Here is a 20618-nt window from a genome sequence, read left to right on the forward strand (position 1 = left end):
ATCTTCCAAAAGCTTAACGTACCGTTTGGTAGTCACCATGTCATGAAGGAATATCTCACCGATTATTCCGTGACTGGACATTGCACACCACACAGCTACCCGTTGAGGGTGAAGAGACTTCTCGATCGCGAAATACGGGTTCTCGATCCCCCAATTTGGCTTATTGACGAAACCATCCAAATGAAAGTGAGCTTTGTTGGTAAACCAAACCACGCATGTGCATACTAATTCACATCATGCCCCGAGGCCAACCGTGCAGTCCTAACGCAAACTGTTCAGAATTTAAGATGATGTTACTTCATATAGGTCAATAATTGTCGCCATGCATGATCACGGTTATTAGAAGACTGATTATTCTGTTCATAACTATTGTTACGAGTTGCAGAATATCTTTCATCTGACCTGTCTCGTTGTAATTGGAAATTTTGACTGTTGCCGTGTTTATTTATTTCGCGAGTAAAATTCCTTACCGTCGTCATAAGCTTTTGCAGTAAATTCTGAAAAGCCTCGATATCATCTCTACAGCATCCTGCCAAAACCATGTGTCACAAGCGTGTCGATAGTTTAAAGAAATTATTAATAACTCAGAGGGACTGTACGGATTTGATAAGAAGCGGTTCTTACATATCGTGCGCTGAAAATAGTCTGCCGGGCTGGAAAAGTCTGAGTAATGAAAATTCTTTAGCATAATGATCCTGTTCTTGACTCTGTGGTGTGTTGCTTCAGAGCAGTATGGTGACAAGAACGTGTAATAAAATTCACCTTCTGTCTGGCATTCTTGTGCCATAGCTCTCATTGTTGTGGCTGGCTCAGATTCTAAATAGTCCCACATATATTCAAGTATATAACCAATTGGTCATGAATGTGGAAGACAATACTGTAATTGTTGAAGCCACTCTCTAGAGTACATGTCGTTGGGAGAATTTCGAAAAACTTTAAACTTTCGAAATGTAAGAAAATGTTTGTACTTGAATGAATCATTCTGCTGAGAGAGCAAATTATTTTTCGCTCTGTGTGAGGAATCCGCGCTATCTTGTTTGGGTTACGCACTACGTTCACTTATCAGTTCACGTACATGCCACGAAGAAGAAACTTCGTCAGAAGTATTAAAACGAAGAGTATGGCTATTGGTATCATCATGCCCGTGACTGATTTTCTGTTCAACGCTCGATAATCTGCCATCCAATTTGTGCACATCAGACTTGTGCTGTTGGCTAACTGTCATTTGTCCTTGTCTAAAAAGATGTGGAGAAAGAAACTGTTCCGGTTGTGCAAAGGGAACAGGCTGTGTAGCATCCGAATTTTTATCCGTATTGCTAGACAATTGGGTTACAGTTACAGAAAGTTCGTCTACCTGTTTGGTAACACTATTTAACTGTTCTTGGGTATCTGTCTTTTTAGCCTTGACCGATGCCCATTGCTCTTCAAGGTTTTGTCTTGACAGGTGTTGTCTTATCTATCTCAGTGAAATCAATATTGTGAGAGGAATCACGTTCAACTGGCCCTCCTCTGTCGACAGCAACACCAGAAATTACATCATCTGCAGCTCTGGCGGCTGACCTAGCTCTAGTAGCTTTTGACATTTCAATGCAATTGTAGTAGTAAAACAGCAAACAAAAAGGAAAACTGTCACATGCACAGGATGAGTTCTAAACAGATAACTAGTGAAAATCACTTACTGTATGTGTTAATGGAAATAGAAAAATATTCAAATTATCACTGACACGGTTCACTGAATAAATGCAAATCCAAGCCGGCCGGTGTGGCCGAGCGGTTCTAGGCGCTTCAGTCTGGAACCGCACGACCGCTACGGTCACAGGTTCGAATCCTGCCTCGGTCATGAATGTGTGTGATGTCCTTAGGTTATTTAGGTTTAAGTAGTTCTAAGTTCTAGGAGACTGATGACCTCAGATGTTAAGTCCCATAGTGCTTAGAGCCATTTGAACCATTTTTGCAAATCTAAGCTTCTGACAATATCACTGTCTAACGAAATACGTACACTTCAGTAAAGGACATAACGTTGCATGTACCATAAAAAATCACAGGCTGCTGAACCATATGCATCAGTAAGTCAGAATACTTTTAAATGGAAGTATATAATTAACAGTAGCAACGATCAATAGGAAAATCACTTGTTCTAAGGATAACGCCATAAAAAAATGCATAAAGTACACAAACCGGTATTGAAAACTGCAGAAAATACACAAAACTATAATCCTGCTCAATGAAGCTTCCGTTGTTCTCCATGTTTTGTCTATGTTGTTTACTGGTAATAACTATGCAAAACAACTTTGTTGATATACTGGCGTTTAGCGTGTAATCACTACTATTGTTGCATCACAAATCTTGAAAGTAATTGTTAAGTCAAAGCCTATAATCCAAATATTAGAACATATGTGATTGCAAGACAAAACTTTAACTGACTGCCAAAATCAGTAAACTACCATGTAATTAAGCATCCTAGCAAAAAGGGTCGACAGGTGAATGTTTATTAGTAAAACTTCTAAAGCATTGTTTGTATGTGTCTGATTGGTATCTGACAAACTAGTAAAACTGATCTTGATACTGAAGTGTTTAAATCTCAGTGCAGGGCAACAATACAGTGTTAACGTTGAATTATGAATCAAAGTATGCGAAGCTCACGCTACACGAAGCGAAATCCAGCCTAGGCAGTATATCACACAATTCGCCAGTATAGCAACACAGTTGTTTTGATTTCAATAAAATCTACGTATGCTGTTTGACTCCAAATCAGAATAATACAGATTAAAATGGTGGACCCAAATATAGTTTATCTTTAGTTTTGAAAAAACTCGCTTCATCATAATTGTTATTGTTACTATAGAGCAACTGAAGATAAAAATTCACGCATCTGACTGTGATAAAACTGTTCGAAAATTCACAAGACAGCACTTTCCTGAAATCATTGCTGGTATTAAGCCTCAGAACCGATACTGGTATTTAAAAAAAAAAAAAAAAAAAAAACACATTTCACAATCACAAATGATGGTAATTAATTTCGTTGGCCTACCCATGCGCACAGAATGCTCGTCTATCCTGCAACCACTCACTATTAAAATAATGATGAAACTGTCAAGGATTAAATTTCATTTACCGCATTTTGGATGTGCATTGCAAGACGATATCTTATCACTTTCCATAAAAATGCTTCTTCAACAAGTAACTGGCGATGTGCAATGAGTAAAGGAAACACATTCGTAATAGTAAAGACTGAAAAATAAGTAACTAAACGGACTGAATAAGTACAAAGACTCCAAGTGTAACTACGCTTCGTTAGCAACTATGCAATCTCTCATAAATTTCTCACAACTACACAAGTTAACTTAAACCTTTCTCAATAATTTTCCAGTGTACAATTACTTTCCTTGACAATTATTTCCGTTATAAGACAAATACATGTGTTTCACTATAATACTCATTACAGTAATCTTCAAACATACTCAATGTTCTAACAAGACACAATTACGAATATATAAAAGAAACTATATTACCTTTCAAAATTTCCCTCCTGACACTCTTGCATTCATATCATCTCAGTTCCACAAAACTTTTCCTCAAATTAAATTCATACGAAAGTAATTTTCAAATAATGGTGCTTCCATTACACGGCAGACCATCTTCCATCCTTCTCACCCACGTTCACACCACACTGTCTAACACACACTACTTGCTATTCTCATCCAAAGAAGTAACCTCTCAGACTAGCATCTCTGATCTCAAAAACTGTCAGAAAGATTATGGTTATATCGGTACTGAGAAGGTTGAGTCAATTTAGAAAATCCATTCATATTTATAGCCGAAACTACTTAAACGTTGTCACAGCAAATGATACATATACCTCTCACACATCTCCGTTTAATTTGTTGTCAGAATTGCTTGAGACTACCATTGGAAGGAAGCAGGTAGACCAACAAAATATCTGCCAACATCTGATTAGACGAGACACTTAGAAAAACCGTTATCTGGCGAATCGGTGAATTCCTGGTAGTTGCAAATAAGACAACTTTGTCGGTTTGATATAATGCTACTACAATATTCTCGAGATTTAAAGAAATGTAGTAAGTAATGCATCAACAAAAATATATGAAGTATTTCCGTGTAATGGAATTGAGTGGTATATCAATAATTACCGACCTACGACATTGTGAAACCACATTTTTTTTCAAGGCTTCTGGCGTGATAATGTTCGTTAAAGAATTTTGATAATTGGAATATAGAGAACGGAAAAGAAAAACACGTTGGTATTATTGACAGTGCAAGGTAGTAGATATCGACTACATTACGTTTCTGTCGTAACTATGGGCAGGAAAGACACTGATATAAATTTATGATCATGAAATGATAGCAATCAGCGACGAGCGTACGGAGGTGCGCACATTTACTCTGATCGGCAGCAGACAGTTTCTGTCATGTAAAAAGGGTAGTTACTAGTTAAATTAGCTCAAGTTAATAGCTTCAGCATGGTGATCAAAGTTACGTAAACTTTTATAAAGTTTAGAAAATAATTCTCTTTGATGTTTGGTGAGTAAAGCTTGACTATTACGTAAATCCGTTACGCTAGAGGCACTTTCATAATATTAATTTGCCGAAGTAATAAGCTGCTGTGTAGAAACAGCACTGCAATGAAGTACTGGAAACGAGGCGCCACGAGGAGCGACGTTGTTAATAATGAAGTGTTATGGCCACGTGGATAATACACGCGAGTGTACAGATAACAAAAATGAACTTTCATTATTACAACAAGCAGAACACAGCGGTTGAAAATAAAAATGTGACGAAATTTAAAATATTTTGTTTCCTAAAACATGTAGTTCGCTACTGTTTGATAAATCACAAATTCACGGAATAAATCATGTTGAATGGTAAAAACTGACACACATGCCTGAAACAACGTGAGATATTATTGTAATCAACGACTGCATAAACTGACCAACAGTTGGCGCTGGACAGCAACATTTCAGTGAGGCCGCATGATAATCATGTATAAAATGAGCTGTTGTGAGAGAAAGAGTCAGGTCATCTCCAGACTGGCTGATAATCACAAGCTGTAAGGTACCACTTTTGTGTAGGATGACACTTTACCCAGTGTTACAGGCCGTGACCAAAATCCCTTGAGCACATCGTTTGGTCAGGATCGCGTGCTGAGTCACCACGATCATACGCTTCGCCTCTGAAGTCCCTAGACCTCAATCCGTGCGATTATTGATTGTCGGGTTACCTGAATTCATAAGTTTACAGCGATCGTCCGACCTCATTGGAAGGACGACATCCGACGGCAATTTGTCATCAAACTTACTGATATGCTGTACAGTGCTGTACACAGCATTGTCACAGACTACAGATATTGTTGATGAAAACCGGCGGACATGATGATCATTTTTTTTATAAAGAACGTCGTCTTTATTAAAAAGCAGTTGTTACGCTAATTACTGCTTTTCTATCGTAAAAAGAATCATTTGTTGTTCAGTTTGTGCTCATATATTCGGTTTAATAAAATTCCACGTTATTTCAAGAATGTGTGTCAATTTTTGCCTCTGTTCTAAGCGCAAATATGACTTTAAAAAGGCTCATGATTTTCATTAAGTCTGAAAACACATTTATATTTTAATTTTGTATACATAATTCGGTTTTGGGTGGTCTCCAGGCAAATGTTATTTGGCCTATAAAATAATGGAAGAGAAGTGTTTCTTAAAAAAGGGTAACCTGTATTCTCAACAGTATACGAGTATATCAGAAATCCTTAAATGCCCAATTAAATATTTCTTTACTTCACAGTAGGATAACTTCAATTTATTGTCAAACAAATTAAAATTATAATATAATGTATAACCTCTTTGATAACAAAACACAGCTCAGTCTTCTCATATTGTGTTCACTACCGCAGAGCAGAAGAATCTCAACATTGGTTTGGGCTAGAACCTATACTGACAATAGCTATCTTTTTCTACTACAATCTTGTATTTCAACTTATGACTTATTCAGAACTAAATCAGGCGTCCATCATATCAAAGCATCCAAGTTCCTCAATTAAATCTCAAATTTTATTAAATTATCTTTCATTTCATTAAATTTCTTCAGTGCCCTTAAGTGGCCAAGAACTTCTTTATAAATGATTATTCCAATAGTCTACTTGAAACTGTGGCAACCAAACAGATTTATAACGGAACAGGCAACCAGCGATCAGGCCCTGGAGACCGACAGCAGTGTCATCCTCAGTTACTGATCGTTGGCTGCGAAATTGACGGGCATGGGGTGAACACACTGCAATCCCGGTCGTTGTTGGCGTTCTGACCTCGGAGGCGCTACAACTCAGTCAGGCAGCTCCTCAGTTGGAATCACGGGGCAGAGTGCACTCTGGTCCAGTCCTCCCACAAAGGAAACATTCTAAGAGTACCAGAAATCGAACTTAGGTCCTCCACATGGCGGTCCGTCGATTTGAATATTATTTATTTATATAGCAAACAGAAATATACAAATACTATGAGCTACGTTTTTGGAATATTAACATTGATTCAAGCTTCGTTTGCAATTAGACATTGAATCTATACGGCATCATAAATGAGTTAGTATTTGTTCCTGTTAATGTGGTTATACAGTCTTTAGTGCTAACGAACTTCTCTAGAGTTGAAACATCCCCTTAGAAAAATTTATGAATTACTATGCTGATAAACCTCTTACATTATTTGATTTTCAAACAGCTGAGCAGAACTGAACGTACTCAGACATTTCGCTCTTTATCTATTCTGATCAACACTAAACTGACACACGATATTTTTAGCGCAACGCAAACTGACTTTCAAAAATCCCTACAAAAGAGTGGCCCTGACTAACAGTAACCTATACCTTTCATGAATGACTTACCTCAGAAAAATCTTCGTTACTCAAACTACTGCAATACAGCGAGCGCCAATACTGCCAGCTAAATAAAAGATTCTAACTACTGAAGTCACTAACTACTGATAGGCATAGTTAGCAAATGAAAGATTTTGATAAAGAACAAACAATGTATTTACCTTAATAGTATTCAAAAGTCACAATAAATATGTAAGTTCATGAAATCCAGTCTTACAAATTTACTGTCCCTGATGGACACAAGTCCAGATCATCCGCTCTCAAAACTCCGCCATCTCTCTCCCCACATCTACCACTGCTGGCGGCTCACCTTCAACTGCGCAACGCTAGGCGCTGTTCACATCTAACTGCCCAACACTACAATATCAAATTCCAACAATGCAAACCAGCCACAGACTGCACACAGCACAGTCAGTGATTTTCATATAGAGCGCTACATGGCGTTACCAACATAAAAACCTAAACAGCCTACTTAGACAATGCACAAAGTAAACATACGTTGTCGTTTGTACGGCGTTTTTTAACAACTACGTTAGAGTTGTGTCGGTGGTCATTATTCCAAGGATATTACAAATAAGACTTTTCACTGGAGAGCATCGTTCTTGTAGTAAAACTTGCAAGTCATAATATGTCGCTGTTCCACAAGTGAGCCATCATTATGCACAGATACACAGGAGAAACTACGCAAATTGTCGAAATCCTACTCAAACCAATACCAAAATTAAATACTGTCTGCCAAGAAAGAAGTAAGTACTCCCCAAATCAAAATAAATGCTCTCAGAAAAGTAAAGAAAAAATTAATTTTTATTTCGTAGTTTCTACAATACAAAACTTTCACAGTTTGAAGATAATCACAGAACACTTAAAATAGCTTCAGTTACTGCAGTATTACAAGAGCGTTAATAGATTCTGGACAAAAGCGAGTGGTGGGGTGGATACGCAGGCTGCAGTAGGCTAAGATGAATTCAATTAATCCCTGAAATTTTGTGCAAATTATGTAAAGAAATAGATCCATCGCCGTTTGAGCGATATTTTTGTTGATCAACTGGATGTTTGAGCGACATAGGCGAATGCAAGTGTATTTGTATGTATTGATTTTAATTTATTGTTATTTGTAATGATATTTACAGCTCTGCAACCCTGAAGTTTTGCCAGTCTCCAAGTAACGACTCCATTGGTAGCATTAATCTGGTATAGGTGGATAATTTAACTACGTAACAGTGCGTGTTATTTACAGCTCTGCAACCCTGACATTTTGCCAGTCTCCAAGTAACGATTCCATTGGTAACATTAATCTGCTGTAGGTACATAAGTTAACTACGTAACAGTTCGTACGTAATGTTAACTCACCACAAGGTTAGTCAAAGACCGACCGCTGTTGCCGGGCGGCTCTAGGGACTTCAGTCCGGAACCACGCTATTGCTATGGTCGCAAATTCGAATCCTAACTTGGGCATGGATGTGTGTAATGTCCTGGGGTTAGTCTTACAACATTGCCCAGCATGAAAGTAATCAAGCAATGAATTCAACTGCAAGTAAGAAATAAACTGATTATGAAACCAACAAGTAAGGGCAACCAGTAAGGGCAACAATGTACAATAGTTGATCTTGACTTAAGTATAGATGGACGCTAGCCAGTATGGTCTTCACATAATGACAACTTAACTCTGTCGATGACCCTTTTAGTCGTATAACGACAACTTAACTCTGTCGATGACCCTTTTAGTCGTATAATTGAAAATCAAAATGTCTTTCAGTTTCGCTATATAAGGATTCGGTGTTGTGTAATTTTGTTTACGTGACAGGTAGGATGTTTTGGACCCACCAGACCCCTTCCTTTGGCTATGTCCTTATCTCTGTCTACATTATTCTTTGAAGCGCTGAATTTTCAAATGTTAACGGATTTTTGGGTCACCTGTATGTATACGAGTACATGCAAAATGCTTCAAATCTCACCTAAAATGGTCACAAAATTTACAACAGTGAAGAAATAATTGACGAAGTCTGAAGAAAGTTTCAGGTGGGCTCCATTTAATCGCTAGAGTCTTTAAATCTTAAGAGATCTTGACGGTCGATTGCGTGGCTGGATACATACAGTCGTTCATTAAAAGCCACACAGAATACTGCTGTTAAATTTGTGAAACCATCTACATTCAAGAACCATGGCACTCAGTGAATGCGCCAAAATACTTCAGTAAAGTGTCGCCTGACTGACGGAGTGCAGTGAGGTAAAGCAGCGTGCAGTTTGTGCCTTACCTTTCGGCCTACGTGAGAAGCAACTCGTTGCAGCAGTATGGAAAACTGCACCAGCAAGAGCTAAAATTAATTCTGTTTAAGCGAAGAAGGGAACGAAAGATTTCACCTACGACACCTGTCCAGACATTCACCGAATTTCTTTTCTCGTGACCACTGTCATAAATAAACAAGTCATATTCATGTGGCTACTGACCATAGTTGAACTGTTTATTACATTTCATTCAGTGGTGAAAATAGCCTCATTACAAGTAGATTACGAGGGGTAAATTTACTTAACTATTTCGCTAACGTTGTCTTACTGCCGAGAAACAAATATTTGTTCCTTCTGCTTTCAAAGCATGGACTTTCTGTGTACAGGGTGAATCATTATTAATACCGAAAAGTGTCACGGGTGAAAGTGGACTGCACTGGGAACGTTCCAGTAAACGTGGGTCCGAGTGCGAACAGTTTGCGAGAGAAATGCAAACAACTGATTACGAGACACCACTGGCTTGCATGTACAGTACTGAGCTAGTTAGTGCAGATTTATTTGAAATTTAACTTTTGCAGCACATCCTCACATAACTGGGCTCCAATCCGACGTAAACGCACATACGGTTCATGAGAAACAACACCATCAACGTTCGTCGTTGGACCACACATTCTTACTATACACTTGACAGACGTGTGTAACTTCGGCTTTTGCGGCATGATTTTGTAGGACTACCTGAGGATGTTTCCCTTAGACAACGTTGGGAAATGTGATACGTACGTGTCGGTGCACTGGTCCACTTCGCTGCAGTGAGAGATCATCTAGCGCACCATTATAGTCCGAGACGGAGAGGTGGAATGACGCTAGTTGGCTACCAAGATCACCCGACCTGAATCCTCTGGATATTCCTGTCTGGAGGCACCCGAAAACCGAAGTGTACAGCATTCTCTCTGAAACGGCTGAAGAACTGTAGCAACAAATTGTAATTTCACACCGGCCGGGGTGGTCGAGAGGTTCTAGGCGTTACAGTCCGGAACCGCGCTACTGCTACGGTCGCAGGTTCGAATCCTGACTCGGGCATGGATGTGTGTGATGTCCTTAGGTTAGTTAGGTTTAAGTAGTTCTATGTTCTAGGGGACTGATGACCTAAGAAGTTAAGTCCCATAGAGCTCAGAGCCATTTTTTCAACGGAACATCGAAAAAAGTTATCCAATAGGGTGCTGATACTGCACGACAACACTTCCCACAGGAAGCAATCAGAGACTGTACTTGTTTGCGCTATCAAATTCCGTTTCGCTAACATGGCACGCAGTGACATCTTCCTCTTCCCGTGGTTAAGGAAATCATTGCGTAACAGGCATTCCCAGACTGAAGCGAGGTTTTTTAGAGGTGAAACGATTCCAGAACAACTAAAATAAAGACAACTACAATCAAGGTCTCCAATAAGTTATCCATCGGTGGGAAAAGTAAGGCGCTTTGAAAGGTGAACATCTAGAGAATCACTGCTTGATTTTTTCGAGGTGATAATGAAACTTTATGAAAACCCTTCATAGTGTTCGTCAAGTGCACCTGGCTCAACTTGCCGTGCAAGTCATGTATAGGAAACCGCCCTATTAGCTGTCTATAAAACATGGTGCCAGCTTGCTGGTACAGATCCAACAGTGACGAAATCTATTGTTTAAAAACATCATTCTATTCGGCCAAAAGCTGCGATATTGTCGACTTTATTTTGTCGAAACAGATTGTAATCAGACATTCACTTTCACTCGATATATATATATATATATATATATATATATATATATATATATATATATATATATATATATATAGCGTGTTACAAAAAGGTGCGGCCAAACTTTCAGGAAACATTCCTCAGACACAAATAAAGAAAATATGTTACGTGGACATGTGTCCGGAATCGCTTACTTTCCATGTTAGAGCTCATTTTAGTTTCGTCAGTATGTGCTGTACTTCCTCGATTCCCCGCCAGTTGGCCCAACTGAAGGAAGGTAGAACGTATGCCTTTACAAGTACGACACAACATGCGGTTCAAGCACGATGGAGCTCCTGCACATTTCAGTCGAAGTGTTCGTACGCTTCTCAACAACAGATTCGGTGACCGATGGATTGGCAGAGGCGGAACAATTCCATGGCCTCCACGCTCTGCTGCCCTCAACCCTCTTGACTTTCATTTATGGGGGCATTTGAAAGCTGTTGTCTACGCAACCCCGGTACCAAATGTAGAGACTCTTCGTGGTCGTTTTGTGGACGGTTGTGATACAATACGCCATTCTCCAGGGTGCATCAGCGCATCAGGGATTCCATGCGATGGAGGGTGGATGCATGTATCCTCGCTAACGGAGGACATTTTGAACATTTCCTGTAGCAAAGTGTTTGAAGTCACGCTGGTACGTTCTGTTGCTGTGTGTTTCCATTCCATGATTAATGTGATTTGAAGAGAACTAATAAAATGAGATCTAACATGGAATGTAAGCATTTCCGGACACATGTCCACATAACACATTTTCTTTCTTTGTGTGTGAGGAATGTTTCCTGAAAGTTTGTCCGTACCTTTTTGTAACACACTGTATACCCAGCATAGTTGAAAAGTAACATGAAAAGAAGGTTTTACCATACAAGCTGTAGCTGCCATAAATATTCACAGTGTTTTACTTTCCAGTGAAGTTTACAAGATGAAACCCTTGCAGTCAAAAAATACAGAAGCCTTACTGTTATAATCATAAAAGCACTTGTACAGTGTGTCTGTGTCCGAAAGTCACTGCCTGAATTTGACATTACTACCACCAACTGATCATTGAGATTGGACAGGTGACACGATCCTGTATGTTGGACCGACTGATGTCGGTTCACATAATACACAGGTGGCAGTGATTCTGCGATACAGAAATCTTAAGGCAGTCGGTCATCACAAAGGTGCACAAAGACGTTCCATAAACTGAGGTGACAAAAGCCTTGGGACAGTGATATTCACATACGCAGATGGCTGCAGTATCAAGTACAAGAGGTATAACAGAGTAGTGCATCAGAGGAGCTTGCTGTTGTTGATTCATGTGAACAGATTTTCGACCTGATTAGGCCGCACGACGGGAATTAACAGACTTTGAACGCGGAATAGTATTTGGAGTTAAAGGCATGGGATATTCCATTTCGGAAATCGTTAGGGAATTCATTATTCCGAGATCCACAGTGACAATAGTGTGCCGAGAATACCGAACTGCAGGCGTTAATTCTCACCACAGACAACGTAGTGACCGACGGCCTACACTTAACGATCAAGAGCAGTGGCCTTTGTGTAGAGTTATCAGTGCTAACAGATAACCAACATTGCGTAAAATACTCGCGGCAATCATTGTGGGATGTACGACGAACGTAACGGTTAGACAGCAGGGACCGAGATGAGTGCCTCTGCTAACAGCATGACATCGCCTACAGTGCCTCTCCTGGGCTCGTGCACTATCGGTTGGATCCCAGATGACTGGTAAACCGTGGCTTGATCTGATGAGTCGCGATGTAGTTGGTAGCAGCTGACGATAATGTTTGAGAACGGCGCAGACCAGCCCGCCGGGTTAGCCGCGCGGTCTGACGCGCAACTTGCCGAGCGCGAAGGCGTGCCGGTCCCTGGCACGCATCCGACTGGCAGATTAGTGCCGATGTCCGGTGTGCCGGACAGCCTTTGGATGGCCTTTAAGTTTGTTCTCCATCTACCTCGGCGAATGCGTCGTGGTTCCCCTTATTCCGCTTCCGTTACGCTATATCGGCGATAGCAGCGCAAACGATGTCTCCAAGTATGCGTACACACAGTTGGGGTTACACTCGTCTGGCATTAGACGCTCGTGGGGGGGGGGGGGGGGGGGTTCACACTGGGGGCCGAACCGCACAATAACTCTGGGACCGGCATGGGGCGGCTGTGGAGTAGGTGGACTGCTGTGGCCTGTTGTGGGGTTGTTGTGAACCACTGAGGGCTACGGCGGGATGAAGTCTCTGCGTCATATCTAGGTCCCCGGTTTCAATACACACACAATACACAGTGGTGCAGACCCTACGAGGCTACGGGCCCAAGTTGTCAACAAGACACTGTGCAAGCTGGTGGTGCCTCCATAATGGTATGGTCTGTATTGACATGGAATGGACTCCGCTCCCTGGTCCAATTGAACCGATCGTCGACTGAAAGTGGTTATGTTTGGCTACTTGGAGACTATTTCCAGCCATTCCCTCATGCACTTCATGTTCCGAAGCAACTGCGGAGTTCTTGTGGATGAGGATGTGCCATGTCAGTGGGTCACAGTTGTTCGTTATTGGTCTGATGAACATTCCGGACGATTCGAGTGTATGGTCCCAACGTAAGACATATTCGAGAGGTCAGTTCGTGCACAAAATCCTGCGTCGGTAACACTTTCGTAATTACGAACACCTATACAGGCAGCGTAGCTGAATATTTCTGCAGGGAACCTGCAATGTATTTTGAATCCATTCCATGTCGAAATGCTGCAATATGTTGGGCAAAACGGGCTCTGACACGGTATGAGGAGGTAGATCATGACTTTTAAGACAGCGTATGTTCACAGTGTTGTCCTGTGGTGCAGGCTGCTAGCAGTTCTCGCTGTCTTCCATGGGGTGGTGAAGCAGTGGCTGCAGACTGAGTCGTGCCTTACAAATGCATGAGTTTAATCCGCTGTGGCCCCTTACACTACCGACTCAAGTGCTGACGTCCTACGTCGCTTCAGTATATACATAGAACGCCATGCAATTTGAATTCGGTTGTGATCGCACCACCTGCCAACTCCGGCATCAAATAATCGGCATGTAGAGTCCCACGAGGATCACTCCAGCATGTAATCCAGCGGATGCATGACATCATTTAGCACGCCAACGTCAGCAGTGGGGATACAGGCGACTCTAACAGGGAAGCAAATACACTGCCTGACATAAAAACTGCAGAACCCAAAATGGTAAGAAGAAACAGAACGAAGGTTCACGGATTACAGAGTGTGTTATGTTATTTCAAAATCGATTCCGATTTACAAAGTACTTGGCAGTATGGCCGTACTAATCAATAGCACTTTACAGCTCTGCCCACTCCCCCTCTCCGACCTGCATGCATACACTGACTTGTTTGGGAACGACGTCATAAATCCATTGTACGTGTGCTCTCCTGTTGGCCCACAACTGTTGCAACTTATCCTTAATATCCCGGATACTGGCATACAGGTGAACCCTATAACTGGTCACGATTTTCCTATTGAGACGTCTGTGGAACAGTGGAGTGAACGTTGACGTACGAGCTGGTCCCAAAGATGTCCCGTCAGGAAATCTGGAGATGGCCTGGCAACGAGAGTTCTTCATCATCACGCAGACGGTTCATAGAGACATGCGCCCCGTGTGGACGAGCATTGTCCTGTTGAAAACGGCACCACGACCCTTTCGCATGAGAGATAACACTTGAGGACGCAGGACGTGCCGAAAGAGTTCCCTCAGTCACTACCAGCCGTGGCCTGGAGTCACATCCGATGGCTCCCCACAACAAGGCGCAAGGAATAAGACCTCTGCGCCTCTCCAAAACGTAGGAAAAATGGCCCCTTTCCCGGAAAGCTACCATTCTTGCAGATGGGCTGGTGCACAACCGAGATTTATCGCTGAACGCCATTCAATTAATAAGCAGTCCCTGCTTCGCTTTCTGGTTACGGTAACACTTTACACGCAGCCGTTTGTGTCGTGGCATTAACGGCAGATGATGCGTGAACTGTAATTCCTTAGTACGGACTCTTCTTGTCTGCAACGAATTGTGCGGGGTGGGACATTATGTAGCAGGGAATCCATTACTTGGTTGCCGATGGCAGGCGCATATGAGGAGGGGTTACAATGTGTTCGGTGCACAAAGTGGCGACCGTCACTTGTGGTGGTCAGACATGGTCTGCTGGAATCCTGTCGATGAGTATTCCGCCCTCGCGTTCCCATAGGACATCTATCAAATCCGAAAGCCTCAGATGCTTCACTTTTGTTTACCAGTCAGTATATTTCTAATATGAGAAAAGTATCTCTTCCTCTGTATGCGTGGCCTTTCAATCCTCCGTGTGCGTTTTCTGCATCCTCTGAATTACCAGTGTTCATGAATATCGACATTGGAAGCAAGTAATCTGCATCCACGACCATAGTTGAGGCTGTTACTGGGCAGGTTTTTCATTTCTTCCTTGTTTCTCGGTGTTTTTCATTTCCCACTGTTTCTTCGGACAGCACTTCAGCACTGGAAACAGTTTAGGCGGCTTCATACAGTTGTCTTGTACACACGTCTGTATCTCTGGTGAAGCAGCGTTAGTACTGTTTCTATACTGATATTCCCTGATGTCTTAACACGTCATCCTCTCCCTTATTCTTGTCTGTGTTTTCCATATATTCCGTTACTCGCCAATTCTGCAGGGAACCTCCTCATTCTTTACCCTATCAGCCCTGCTAATTTTCAACATTCTTGTGTAGCAACACCTCTCACACGCTTCGATTCTCTTCCCTTCCGGTTACCTGAAGATATGCTCTCAGAAGTTTCTTCCTCATATTGAAGCCCTCTATGCTGTGCTAATCCACTTTTTATGTGTTTCCTGCTTCCTTTACCTTCAAGGTAGCACAATTCTTTTTCTCATACTGTATGACGGCCAATTTTTATGTTAAATTTATCGCTAATCTCAGTCCTGCTACTCCTCATTACTTTCGTCTTTCTTTGATTTACTCTCAATTCATATTCTAGGCTCCTTACATTTTTCAATCCATTCAACAGGTAGTGTTATTCTGCCTCACTTTCACTGCATTGCCAACAGCGAATCTGATCACTGACGTCGTTTTAAAGTGAATTTTAATCTTAGTCCTGAACCTATCTTCAATTTCCATCAGCGTTTCTTCCAAGTATAAATTATGTACTAACGGCGAAGGAAACACACATTTCTTACAACCATTTTAATCCGAGCACCTAGTTCTTGGCCTTCTAATCTTATTGTTCCCTCTGGATTGTTGTGATATTTAATATTACCTGTCTTTCGTTTTAGATTATAGTTATTTTCTTGAGAGCTTCGTCTTGCATCATTTATTGATATTATAACTATCTTTAATTCCCCATTTAGGAGAGCGTTAAAACACAATCAATTTTCATGGAATTTTTTTCGTCTCTTTCTTTTCTCTTCCCCAAAACCTCTCATATATTCGCTGTGTTTCTTCTTCTCCTCTTCTGTCCACTTCTTTCCTGGTTTCTTCCCTTTGGTGTTTCCTCGCATTTCTGTTTCCTGATTTTTTCTCTGTATTTTTCTTCGTTCGTTATTTCTTCTGTGGAGTTATTTAGTTTCTTGAGGTCCTCCATAGTTTCCTTTGTCCAGTTAGTTTTCATCGTATTACTCGTCACTATGTTAAAAAACTTCTTGATGAGCCTATTTTCGTTCATCCTATAAATGTGCCCATAGAATTTACCCCTTGTTCTTCTGATGTTGTTTGTAATTGTCTCTGTCTGTTTGTACAGTTCTTTTGTCGGTCTTTTTATCCAGATTCCCTGTCTCTGAACTGGCCCACAGATATTTCTCAGAATTTTCCTCTCTTGGTTTTCCATTTACTTGATTTTCGCCTTCTGGTAAGTCTACTGTTTTGTAATGTCTTAATTTGGCGTTAATGGAAATACTTCTTTTGTTGTAATAGTTCCATGTAAGTCTGTAAACTTTTTTTTAACTTTGCAGCTCTTTCTCTATTGGCTGTCGAATTTAGTCCTGTTTTCTGTATAATCTCTCCCAGGCATTTGAAACTTTCTACTTGCAGCTACCTTTCCATACTTTGTTAAAAGTGGGTTTCTGCCTGTGGATTTTGTGTCCATGTACTGGGTTTTTCCACACAAAACTCGTTGTCCTGTCCTGGATGCGATTTCATGTAGTGTCTCTAGTGTAGTGTTTCTTTGGCTTCTTTTCTGTCATTTGTTATGATGACTATCCATCGGCAAAGGCCAGACATTTTAGGTTGACTGTTCTATTTTTGTATCTCCCCATATTTACCCCATTGAATCCTTTGTCCCACGTCCTGATTAGTTTATCTAAAACTGCGTTAAATGAAATGGGTGACAGGCCATATGCCTACCTCACTCTTGTCTTTATTTCGAACGGTTCCGAGATCTCTCCCATGAACTTCACTTCGGATTTTGTATTTGTTGATGTTTCCTGGATTAGTTTCCTGGTCTTGTGTTCTACCTTCATTTCATCCTGTGTACTGAAAATGTTTCTCTGTCTATGGAATCGTAGGATTTCTTGAAATCAACAAATGTTATTGTGGTATTTCTGTACTTTCTCGTTGTTAATATTGTTCTCAGGCACCAGATCTTTTCACTGAACGATCTTCCCTTCCTGAACCCTGCTTAGTACTTTCCGATATGTGGGTCTATCTGAGATTTAATAGAGCTTTGGATAGAATTTTGTATGAGACAGGCAGTAACGAAATTACTCTATAATGTTCAGGGCCCGTTTTATCTCCTTTCGTGTGGAGGGGGTGTATTAGGGCTGACTTCCATTCTTCTGGCACCTTTTCTGTTTCCCAGATGTTTTTGATTATTCTGTGTATTCTGGGTGTAATGTTTTCATTGTCTAATTTCCATATTTCAGCAATCACTCCACTATCTACTCGTGCTCTGTTATTTTTCAATGATTTTACTATTTTCATTATTTCCTCAAGTGTTGAGGGTTCGGAGTCCTGGTTAAGTTCTGGGTTTGTAAACTGTAATCTCTGTTTTGGTTCATCGCATTTGAGTAATGTGTCAAAGTATCGAGTTAATATTTCACAGTTTTTGTTCGGATTTGTCTCCAGTGTTGCATTTTGTATTTAAAGCATAAGGTTGGATGTTGATACCCTGTCACATTTTCTCGGAATATTCTGTAAAAATTCCGTGTGTTGTTTCCTCTGGAGGTTATTTTTGAAGTGTTTTTCTGTATCCTGTTGAATTCTTCCCCTTTTCAATGGCTGTTAAATTTTTTCCAGGCTTGTATTCTGTCTTCTGTGGCTCTGTCGCATTCGGAAAATTACTGAATATGTAAGGGGAAACGAACCATAACCATTCCAGGAAGTCATCTCAAACTCTTTGGAACAGGATTTGTAGTACATAAATCGATACTGGACTCTGTAATAGATTTCACCTCAAAATTAGAAAAAATTTCAACAGAATATACGATCTGGATACAAAGCCTACACAAATTAGTGCATATTCCCCCACAAATAATTATAGCAAGAAGAACCCAGAGATGATGGAGGAATCCTTGGAAGATCTGGAAGAAACTACCAGCAAAATCCCCAAGAATCACGTAAAAGTGTATCAGGGAATTTTAATATTCACATCAACCCTATTCAAGTTCATCTTGACTCTTTCACTCAGTTTCTTTTATTGCAGAGGGCAAGCAGCCCTCTGACCGATCGCGTTAAGCTACCCTGCCAGTATTTCACTATGCACTCCGAACACAGTGGTAATCGCAACTGCACGGACTACTCTGGTACGCCTCCCGTCAGGTCCAAATTCTCAACTTATCCACACACTCCCATCGTAGTGCACCTGCGCTTTATCCTAATTATTCGAGACGTTTCGCTGATTCCCGTAATAGTTCGAAAGTGGTGTGTATCTTCACTGAAACAATCTCGTCTTAATTATATACATGGTGTCTAGTTTCCCAGAAATGTTCGAAGGGACATTCACCACACATATAAATAAATAATTTGCTTCTTGGAAATTAGCAGACCTTCCGAAAATATTGACTATGTGAAACTCAAATCGTACTTTTAGCACATTACATCTGTTAGCGTTACGAATGCTGTTGGACAACTACAAAATATCAGTCTGGTGTAAAGGCAACCAACTTGTTGATAATCTAGAGAAACCCAAAATGTGTGCTTCATTAACTGTTATAGAGTGGTATCTTTTGACTGCAAGTTTACTGGGAAACAGCTAGAGTGAGATGTCAACAAAGGTTTATGGGTGACAATGTGTAGAGACTCGCAACGACTACATATGCATTTTTGTTCGTGTAGGATCTGTCCGGCTGTTACTGGGAAACTGAAATTTCTCTATAAAGAAATTACCCAATGAAAAGGCACGGTGGTAAGGTACTCTACTTGTACTGGAGTCGACGGCAGCCCAAATGGTGTCTCGTGTCTAGATTTAGGAGTTGCGTTTGTTGACTAAATAGCTTATGCCAACTTCCGAGACGCAACGGCACGGAGTGCGTTTTTCCTCACCCTTGCATAATTGCACTTTGTGATCCGTTTCCAATAGCTTCGCCGTCGATTAGACGATAACCTTAATATTCTTTCTTTCCTTCTACAAAAAGATTGCACAGAAAACATTTTTACAGCTGATACACCCAGCGACTCAAATACCGAGCACACGTGACGTTACGTGGTATCATTGCGCGGTCTACGGAGCAGAACAGAGCTGCCCATACAGCGAAAACAACCAGTGTCATATTCATTGTGCATGCACACAACATACGCATCGGTTGCTGTCTCGTTGATGACCTTGCTGCGAGCTTGGACTCTTATTTGGTGTCTGGCTCTTGCTTGATTTTGTATGGCAGTAGGAAAGTCTAGAGCCTTTTCCTCGAACTTGCGGTATTTCATAGTGTCCATTCTTTGTGTCACTGCAGGCACTCAGAAGTATGTTTTATGTGCTGAACTCACAACCTCTTCCGAACTTTTCACTAGAGTTTGTGTCCAAATAAAAGAACCTCTTCCGAGCTTGTCACTGGTGTTAGTGTCCAAATAAAAGGGACGGGAACACCGTCCCAACAATGAATACCGTTCAAGCGTATAAGACACCAGAACCATACCGGGGTGATTCTCCGCCCCTGGCAAAACTCTACTAAAGCCCCCCTCCCCACCCCCTTTTCAAAAACTACACTGATTGAAGGAATTTTGTAATCTATAAGGTAGGTTAACCAACACTGAAGCGTTATTGAAAAATATTAAACAAATGATCCATACAGATGAAAAATTTTGGTCACAACAAGTTAAGCGTATCGCTGCACTTACTATATTACAAATTGGGTAAAGGTCCTAAAGAAATGATTTTAAAACAAAATCTGTTTGTTGTAAGTTGATTTCACTATGATGTATAATCAACATTAGATTTTACGTGCCCTCCCAAAGCGTTAATAGTGTGTGGATCACTAACTGGAAATAGAGGGAAAGGCCACAATTGAGTGTTGATTACTCGAACTTATGGAGTTTTTAATCGTCTTTAGATTACTGCGTTGACTAGATTCTGCAGTCACAGGAATTGTATAGATATCCTCAAAGCTATTTCGATGTTTAGATAAAGATGTGCTAACCTACTCTTTCAAGAAAAACAAATCCTTCAGCATATCGAAATGTATAGTTGTAGCTGTGCTCTTCATCAGCTCTCTCTACTGGGATTTCTGTTTCCTTAGCTAGCTCAGCCGTATGGATATTTCTGCCATATTTGGCACCAAAATCTGTTGCATATTTTTCACACTAAGATA

The sequence above is a fragment of the Schistocerca gregaria genome, chromosome 1 (genome assembly GCF_023897955.1).
Source record: "Schistocerca gregaria isolate iqSchGreg1 chromosome 1, iqSchGreg1.2, whole genome shotgun sequence".
Classification (NCBI taxonomy): Eukaryota; Metazoa; Arthropoda; class Insecta; order Orthoptera; family Acrididae; genus Schistocerca; species Schistocerca gregaria.